Source organism: Ailuropoda melanoleuca, chromosome 1, assembly GCF_002007445.2.
Source record: "Ailuropoda melanoleuca isolate Jingjing chromosome 1, ASM200744v2, whole genome shotgun sequence".
In the NCBI taxonomy this organism is placed as follows: Eukaryota; Metazoa; Chordata; class Mammalia; order Carnivora; family Ursidae; genus Ailuropoda; species Ailuropoda melanoleuca.
In genome coordinates this window covers 180,096,401-180,107,042 of record NC_048218.1, presented here as the reverse complement: position 1 = coordinate 180,107,042, position 10,642 = coordinate 180,096,401, and the positions used below count along the sequence as shown (strand labels likewise).

The 10,642-nt window shown below is 36.4% G+C and overlaps 1 protein-coding gene across 1 annotated transcript in view; it reads right to left on the bottom strand.

Annotated features, from left to right (window-relative positions):
- Window positions 1–10,642, bottom strand: part of CAPZA2 (capping actin protein of muscle Z-line subunit alpha 2) — a 56,257-nt gene that overhangs the window by 45,025 nt on the left and 590 nt on the right. The gene's annotated exons all lie outside the window — the stretch shown is intronic.

Genomic DNA, 10,642 nt, shown 5'->3' with positions numbered 1-10,642 from the left:
TCCAAAGTAGGCATTATCATTAACTGAAAAAAAAAAGTTATGTATAAACTATTATTTATCTAAAATTTTCAATTTCTCTCTCCTGAATCATTTCCCTTAGTCCACGAACATTGCTAAATTTTTTTATCTTAAAAAAGTACTTCTAAATTAAATAGTAGAGGAAAAAAAAAAACCCTATTCTTTCTCTTCTATTTCACTACCAAATTTTTCCAAGAATAATTTATACTTATTGTCACCACGTCTTACCTTTCTTTAGTCAACACTTATTGAGCATCTAATACTGTGACATTCAACCAAGTGGAACATTTATATCACCTGGGAAGATTTTTCTTTTCTTTTCTTTTTCTTTTCTTTTTTTTTTTTTTTTTTTACAACAAGGGTACCCTAAGGCTCCAGGCCTCACCTGTAAGTGAAGCTTGGGTACCCACGTTTGTTTATACACTCTCCAGTTGATTCTATGGTGCAGCTAGAGTTGAAAACCACTAATATAATTTATGCCAGGCACTGTACTAGAATTACAAAGATGAATAAGACACCGGGCCTGCCCCTGAACAAAGGAAGTAAGAAAACCAGGTAAACTTATTAAAATCAGCAAATGTTATAACAAAGGTATATACAAATTGCTAAGGGAGCACAGGCCAGGATACAAAAGAGATGAGGGAAGTCTTTGGGTCTGGTTATTGAAGGATAAGCAGTTTACCATGCAAGACATGACTGAAAGGCCATTTCTGGAGAAAGAATGCATATACATATTTTTTAGACTTGGGTAATCTGGCTTTTCTCTATCTTCTCCCTGCTCCAAACACTAATAAAATTGCCCTCTTAAAGGCCACCAGTGGAAGGAAATAATAAAGATTAGAACAGAAATAAATGATATAGAAACTAAAAATATCAACAAAACAGTTCAATGAAACTAGGAGCTAGTTCTCTGAAATTTTAAAATTGCTAAACCTCTAGTCAGATTTATCAAAAAGGGAAAGGACTCAAATAAAATCACAAATTAAAAAAATAACAACCGACACCACAGAAATACAAATACTCATAATAGATTATGAAAAACTATATGCCAACAAATTGGACAACCTAGAAGAAATGGATAAATTCCTACAAACATATAAATTACCAAAACTGAAACAGGAAGATATAGAAAGCTTGAACAGACTGATAACCAGCAAAGAAACTGAATCAGTAATCAAAAAAATCCCAACAAACAAAGTCCAGGACCATATAGCTTGACAGGCAAATTTTACCAAATACTTAAAGAATTAACACCTATTCCTCTCAAACTACTACATTAAATAAAAAAGGAAGGAAAACTTCCAAATTCATTCCGAGTCCCGCATTTCCCTGATACCAAAACCAGATAAAGACACCACAAAAAAAAGAGAGAATTACAGGCCAGTATCCCTAATGAACATAGATGCAAAGATCCTCAACAAAATACTAGCAAACCGAGTCCAGCAATACATTAAAAAAAATCATTCACCACAATCAAGTCGGATTCATTCCAATCAAGTGGTTCAATATGCACAAATCAATCAATGTGATACATCTCATTAATACAAGAAAGCATAAGGACCATATGATCATTTCAATAGATGCAGAAAAAGCATCTGACAAAGTACAACTTCCATTCATAATAAAAACCCTCAATGAAGTAGGTTTAGAGGGAACACACCTCAACATAATAAAGGCCATATAGGAAAAACCCACAGATAATATCATCCTGAAAGGGGAAAACCTGAGAGCTTTTCTTCTATGGTCATGAACAAGATAGGGATGTCCACTCTCATCACTTTTATTCAACATAGTCCTGGAAGTCCTAGCCACAGCAATCAGACAAAAAGAAACAAAAAGCATCCAAAAAGGTAAGGAAGAAGTAAAACTTTCACTATTTGCAGATGACATTATACTCTACAAAGAAAACCCAAAAGACCCCAGCAAAAAACTGCTATAACTGATAAATTCCATAAAGTTGCAGGACACAAAATCAAAGTACAGAAATCTGTTGCATTTCTATACACCAATAATGAAGCAAGAGAAAGAAATCAAGGAATCAATCCCGATTACAACTGCACCAAAAATATTAAGATACCTGGGATTAAACCTAACCGAAGAAGTTAAAGACCTGTACTCTGAAAACTACAAAATACTGATGAAAGAGGGGTACCTGGGTGACTCAGTCAGTTAACAATCAGACTTTTGGTTTTAGCTCAGGTCATGATCTTGGTGCTGTGAGATCCAGCCCTACATCAGGTTCCTCAATTAGTGGGGAGTCTGCTTGAGATTCTTTTCTCTCCCTCTCCCTCTGCTCTTCCCCTACCTCGTGCAAGTGTGCACTGTCTCTAAAATAAATAAATAAAATCTAAAAACAACAATGATGAAATTGAAGATGACACAAAGAAATCTAAAGACATTCCATGCTCATGGATTGGAAGAGCAAATACTGTTAAAATTTCTACACTACACAAAGCAATCTAAATCTTTCATGCAATCCCTATCAAAATACCAACAGCATTTTTCACAGAGCTATAACAAACAATCCTAAAATTTGTATGGAACCACAAAAGATCCCGAATAGCGTAAGCAATTTTGAAAAGCAAAGCTGGAGGAATCACAACTCCGGACTTCAAGTTATATTACAAAGCTGCAGTAATCAAAACAGTATGGTATTGGCACAAAAATACAGATCAATGGGACAGAATAGAAAACCCAGAAATGAACTCACGATTATGGTCAATTAATCTTTGACAAAGCAGGAAAGAATATCCAGTGAGGAAAAAGTCTCTTCAATAAATGGTGTTGGAAATACTAGACACCAACATGCAAAAGAATGAAACTGGACCACTTTCTTACACCATACACAAAAATAAACTCAAAATGGATTAAAGACCTAAATGTGAGGCCAGAAACCATAAAAATCCTAGAAGAGAACACAGACAGTAACTTCTCTGATATCAGTTGTAACAACTTCTTTCTAAATATGTCTCCTGAGGCTAGGGAAACAAAAGCAAAAATAAACTACTGGGACATCAACATAAAAAGCTTCTACAGAGCAAAGGAAACAATCAACAAAAATAAAAGGCAACCTACAAAATAGAAGATATTTGCAAATGACCTATCTGATAAAGGGCTAGTATTCAAAATATATAAACAACTTATAAAACTCAACACCCATAAAATGAATAATCCAAAAAATGGGCAGAAGACATGAGCAGATATTCATAAAATCAATAACGCAAAAAATGGGCAGAAGACACGAACAGATATTTTCCCAAAGAAAACATACATATGGCCAGCAGATACATGGAAAGGTGCTCAACATCCCTCATCATTAGGGAAATACAAATCAAAACTACAATGAGATATCCCCCCCCACACGTCAGAACGGCTAAAATCAACAACACAAGAAACAACAGGCGTTTGCAAGCATGTGGAGAAAGGGGAACCCTCCGCGTTGTTGGTGGGAATGCAAACTGGTGTGGTCATTGTAAAAAGCAATATGGAGGTTCCTTTAAAATTTTAAAATAGAACTATCCTTTGATCCAGAGCTGTACTACTGGGTATTTACTCAAAGAATACAAAAACACTAATTCAAAGGGATACATACACCCCTATGTTTATTATCTACAATAGCCAAATTATGAAAAGAGCCCAAGTGTCCAACAGATTGACAAATGGATAAAGAAGATGTGTATGTATAAATGGAATATTATTCAGCCATAAAAAGAAAGAAATCTTGCCATTTGCAATAACTTGGATGGAGCTAGAAAGTATTATGCTAAGCAAAACAGATCAGTCAGAGAAAGACAAATACCACATGACTTAACTCATATGCGGAATTTAAGCAACAAAACCAATGAGCAAAGAGAAACAAGAAAAGAGAGAGAGAGGCAAATCAAGAAACAGACTCTTAACTACAGAGAACAAACCTACGATTACCAGAAGGGAGGTGGGTGGAGAGATGGGTTAAGTAAGTGATGGGGATTAGGAGTACACTTGTGATGAGCACTGGGTGTTGTATGTTAGTATGGAATCACTATATTGTACACCTGAAACTAATATTACACTGTATGTTAACAACTGGAATTTAAATAAAAAGTTAAAAAAAAAAAGGCCACCAGTCTCCCATCTACCATTTAGTTGGCCTTATCTGCACTAGTTTTCCCACCTATAAAATGGATATAATAACAAAATTACTCTGACAATCGAGAGAGCCGAAGGCACATGCTTAACGACTGCGCCACCCAGGCACCCCAAGTATCTGACTCTTGATTTCGGCTCAGGTCATGATGTCAGGGTAGCGAGATGGAGCCCTGCTTAAGATTCTCTCTCTCCCTCTCCCCATCCCTCCCCCCCCCAAATAATAAATAAATAAAAATTTTAAAAATAAAAACCAGTGTGCGTGCTATTCACCACATTTCCATCCCACTGCTGCCAGGACTGTGGAAAAAAGCTTAAGATTTATTTTTGTTTTGATAAATATAACATGCTACATTTTGTAAACTTAAGGTGCACAGCATGTTACTTTGATACATTCATATACTGTAATATGACTGCCACTGAAGCAATACTTACCATCACTATAGTATATACATTTTATATATATATATATATATAAATAAATATATCTGTCTAAATTCATTATACTTTACATCTCTATGGCTTCTGTACTACTTATTACAAATTTGTACCCTCAAATACCATCAATATTATCCTCCCAATCTCTGTTTCTTGGGCTCTGTTTTTTTTTTTTTTTTAACAGGTTTGGCTTTTTTAGATTTCACATGTAAGTGATATCATACAGTACTTGTCTTTCTCTGACTTATCTCACTTCGTATAATGTGTTCAAAGTCTTTCCATGTTGTCACAAATGGCAAGATATTACCTTTGCTCACGGCTAAATAATATTCCATTGTGTATACATAATACAACAAAAAGCCCAAGTTTATACTGAAATCCTCCAACAGCGTGAAACTCTATGTGACTTCATTGAGCAGGGCCCTTCTGGTGCTGACCCACATTAGACATATTACATAGAATGAGGAAATGCCATACAAAACTCCCTTCCCAAACCCAGTCATGCTAAGATTTTGGGTTGTTAGTTGTCACATTATATCCTTGCTTACTTGATTCACGATCAATGTAAGAGGAATAATTTAATGTACCACTAAAAAAGGGCAAATGCTACTGATTAATATCATAAGGCATTGATTGTACAATGCGGCCTGATTCCAGAGACCTCAAAATATGGAAAATTATGGGTACTGAAATAAATGAAGTATGATACATTTAGTAAATGAATAAACATAGAGGTAGTTTTTGAAAATTATTTCTATTCCTTGTCTATACAAACACAGTGAACGAAAATGTGTAAAAAATGTTCTATCATTAGGTTCATAGTGAAACATATAAATAAATGTCATAAGAAAAAGAATGTAAAGATTGTACATCTAACCTTCAAAACAAAACTTGTGAAATTCTCCTTTTCTGACTATAGATGGTTCTGTGGAACCCCTAGTTTTTTTCTGATGTGCAATAGTCCTTTGCAATAAGTTACAGAACCATATGCCAAGTTTTCCCATCATGCTTTTCAACTATAAAAATTACTTGGCACTCTGCTCTAAGTATTTTTATATTCCATGTTTTTACACTAAAATGCAATGTTCTATGTATCTAACTATCCTTATTTTATGTAGAAACGGCTCCCAAAAGCACTGAACAAGTACTACTAGTTCACTTTAATGTGCAAAGTCTGAAATACTCCACTAACGGTACAGCAACTATCAAGTTTCTGCTTGCTATAGGAATTTTTACATTTTATTGGCGCAAGGACAGAATTCATTCATCTACAGAATGAAGTCAGGAATGAATATTTTCTACATTAATAGCTTACTGGTTTAGTTTACTTTTTGGTTAATAAGAACACTATAAATTTCACATTAATTATGATGGCCATTTATATTACTTTCAAATAAGAACAATTTCTGAAACCAAATTATAATTGTGTAGTGAGGGAGAACTATATAAACTACTTATGAAGAATATTTAGCATGTGTAAATGATTTGAACCATATCCAGTATCACCACCTGTACCTTAAAGAGCATCAAAAATTTCATTTGATTATCTAAATCTTTAAACTCTAAAGCATTATTTAGAAATGAAAACTTTAATTCATATTCTACTTCTTTTTTCAAAAAAAGATTTATTTATTTATTATTAATTCTAGAGAGAGAGAGAGAGAGAGCACAAGCAGGAGGGGGAGAGGGGGAGAGGGAGAGAGAATTCCAAGCAGACTCCCCACTGAGCACAGAACCAACATGGTACCTGATCTCAGGACCCTCAGATCACAACCTGAGTGGAAACCAAGAGTCAGATGCTTAACCAACTGTGCCACCCAGGCGCCCCATATGCTAGTTCTGCTTTTCATAAAACCGTTTTTTACTTTTGTGAATTCACGATTCCTTTGTTCATTCACTCATTGAACCCTTCTACTCACCACATGCAGCATAATGGCAGATGCTAAAGATATTATTTCTGCACATAGGAATTCCAATAGAACAAGAGAAAAAAGGACAGTTAAGCATATAACTATTATGCAAAACTGTATTTAATACTAATGATACGTTGGGGCACCTGGGTGGCTCAGTCAGTTAAGCATCTGACTTCCGCTCAGGTCATGATCCCAGGGTCCTGGGATCAAGCCCCATGGCAGGCTCTCTGCTCAGCAGGAAGCCCCGTTCTCCCTCTCCCTGCCGCTCTGCCTGCTTGTGCTCTTTGTCAAATGAATAACTAAAATCTTAAAAACAAAAATACTAATGATATGTAATAGCCAGTCATGTGATCTCAGATAAAGGGATGGGTGAAAGCAGTTCCAACACTCAAAGTGGATAAGAAGCCATCAGCAGAAAAAAATACAATTTACTGTGTGTTTACTATATGCCAGATACCATTTACATGTATCCCCACATTTCAGAGGAAACTGAGGCTGAGAGGTTACATACTTTACCCAGGTCCTAGACATGGACTAGCATGTAGATCTCTTTCACTTCACAGCATGATTAAATAACAGTGTACGTATTGGAGTCAGAACTATTTAGATAAGAATGGAATACAAGGCCATGAATACCATTTTCAAGAGTTGGGTTTCCTAGTAAAGGCAATGGAGGATTCAGCAACTAAAAGTTCGGGAGTACAAAAACGACATATTAAAACATGGATTAGATACAGGAAATTGGAGGAATTAGCCTAGAAAGTTTATAACAAAAGCCCAGCAGTGGCAAATACAACAAGGGAAAGACCAGCTGCGAGACATTCTTCTGACCCTACTTTTCCTCCCCTGGCTTTATTTCTTCCTTAACTGTACAGTCACAGAACAGGTACAATCAATTTGCGTTCTGTTCATACAGTAAAATTTTGTTACTAAACAGTAGTCAATAACATAAATAACAACAATTAATTTAAGTCTGGTCAACTGAGAGGTAATAAACTAAAAATTAATATACATGGATTATCTTTTCAAGCAAAAAATAAATTATTTGCGTAAGACACATTTTGATGATGGGAGTGACAAGATTCAGAAACAGACTGCTAAGGTAAAGAGCTCAAGGAGACAAAAGTTAAAATAAAGCTGAAGTTAAAAACCTGGATGACTAGAATAATGGAAATAGAGAAATAAAGAGAAAAATGAGCAGAAGAGACAGATTTCTGACCCACTTTGTGTAGGGGGGAAGGGGAGGGGAGTTTATGAATTTACTTTTAGGAAGTTTCCATTTGAACACATCACATTAACTGTCTCCTGTGAAAAGGACCAGCCAATAAAAATGTGTGACCAGTGCTCAGAAGAGAAGTCAGGGCTGAGCGTACCTGAGACACATTCACAAAGATACAAAGGATGAAGCTATGGAAATGGATCGCTCTTATCACCAGGGAAAGGTAGGAGGGGTTATAGGGAAAAAAACCAAAAAGATCCTTTGCAACCAATAACTAAGTGCCTTCCTTCTGGAGTTTTGGAGTGACTTCCCTCTGTAAGGAGGGGTGTGAAATGGAATAATGCTTCTGCTTTTAGCCTCATACCACAATTTCATACAAATTCAAATTCACGAAACTGCTTTACACTGTACAATGCAGCTGACCCCAGGAATGGAAAACATAAACTGTTTTTGGCCGAGTTTCTAAACTATGTAAAAAGATATGTGAGACATCCTACAACAAATGAGTAACTTTAAAGAACTTCACTGTGCTTCTTCAGATAATATTATTTCCTATTAACCTAGTGGCCAAAGGTGAAAAGGTTATTAAATTTTATAGTGGTATCCTCACAAAGCAACTGTACATGATTTTATAAAGCAAAGATGTTACTCTAATTTCTAAAATGCTTCCTACCTTACAACATACATGAAACTATACCAGTAGCGTAAAATTTTTAAATGTGTTAAACAATAATAAACTTTGTTCCAAAATTACCAAACACAAATTATATTTAGAACCCAACACTATTTAATGTTAGGTATTTACAATTTTTATTAAAAACAAAAAGAACTATTGTTTCTCCTTTCTCGATATAAGCTGTCAACAAATTAAAAACAAAGATAAACCCAGAAAAGGGTCCTATTATCAATTATTAAGGGAGCATAATGTCACAAGAGCACCAACTCTGGATTCAGACAAACAGATTTAACTACCACCTCTGCCACTTCTTACCTAGGTGTCCTTCGGTGAATCACTTAAAGCTTCCGAAACCTTATTTCACTCATCCATGAAAGGGTAATAGTAAAACCTACCTCAGACTTCCAACATATTGACGAACGTATTGTCAGAACCACCCAGATACAAAGTATAGGTACTATGTAAGTTAACAGCTTCCCTTCTTCAGATCTTGCCATCAATGGAAATTCCAACAGCTTAAAAGTATCAAAAGCTTAGTTTTGAAAATTACAAACAAGGTGGCAGAAAAAGTAACATGATTTAAACATTAGTTTAAAAATACCACCTTTTAAAATTCTATTTTTGATTCTATACCCAACCTACTCCCAAAAGATTAAAAGAACATTAGATAACTAAAGTGGCATAGAGTGATAGAATTTCACTTTACCAGTTACTTGAATTTAACCCAGAAGTTTGGTCAATCTTCTTAAATTACTAAATATGGCAATGAAATATATATGAAAACATCTACAGAATAGCCTTACAAAACTCAAAATAAAAACAAAAACACCAAATTCCTTCAAATTTTGATTCATTTACTCTTAAACCAGCATTGGGCAAGCTTGGAGAATAAGACACCCCCCCCCCTTTACAGAGTTTAGTGCCCTGAGAATGCAAGATATAATGAAGAACCTTGTCACAGCTCATTTTTTAAAAAAATTGCTATTTTAGGCCTTTACAACACAGGTAGGACTATATTAACTCCCATACTGACTGCTCTCTCCTCAGCCAGATTCTAGCCACTTACGCTAACCACTACTTAAGAAGGGTAGAAAACATGACAATCCCTTCAAAAACTTTTTAGCACTAGTTTTAAACGTGTGCACACGACTGCATACATTTTCAGTTACCAACTCATGGTTATTTACCAATAAAACACCACACAGCAACTTTTGTATATAGAGGGATCTGCCTACCAGGTCTGTGAATTATGGAGAATCTTATAGCTCTCCCCATCTTGTTTTTTTTATTACCACTTTCATCAAAGCGCACAGAGAAAAAAAAAAAAAGGATTTCCAAAATTGAAGATGAGGCCGACTTCAGNAACATTATGTTTCGGTGCAAGTTTGTAACACAGGGTATAAAAACACTTGGAGCAGAGAGTTCCAACTGAGAACATCCTTAGGCTTACATTAGAATTTCTTAAACACCGTTAAGGTGTGTTTCATACATGGCTGTACTGCTTTGGAACTTAAAAAAAAAAAAAACCTGTGAAATTAAGAGTGGACACTTCGAAAACTATCTTATTCACAGATTATATGTCAGTCACTTCTGAGTTTCTGAAACGTCAAAGTGCTTCCCGGAAATACTTAAAATTAGTAGGGTCCCCCTCTTCCCCCGGGAATGGGCCCTTACAGTAGCCAAGGGAAACGGAGACTAAGAGAATTAGTTCTATGATCAGATTTCTTATTTTAAATGCCTTAGAATTTAAGTCGTTCATCTGGTTTCAATGCTGTCATAGCATCTAAGATACAGCAAAAGGAGTTGCACAATCTCCCCTCTTCAGAAGTCCTAGCAGGACGGTGGAGCGCCACCAAATCGGCCCCCCGAGGGGCTGGTGCCAACCCCGGCCGAAAACAACTATGGGGAGGGGGTCTTTTCGTGAGCAACTCAGCTGCCTCCCAGAGAACCCGGGAGCTGCAAAGCTTTACAGCTAAAGCCAAAAAAAGGGGGTGGGGAGGAGAGGGGGAGGGAGGGAGAGAGACTTCCACCGGGAAAGGAAAAAAGCGTAGAGAACCAGAAAAGGAAGCATTTTGCTCCTGGGAGGAGGGAGTAAGAGGAAGAAGTGAAGGTCTGCTTCCTAAGCGATTTTTTCCCCTTACCCCTCACCCCGGCTACAGTCTCCCGCCAGGCCATCGGGCTAAGCACCGCCCTTGGGCCGCTCCCAGGCCGGGACCCGGACCCCTCTGCAGTCCCCAGACCCGGCGCAGGGCC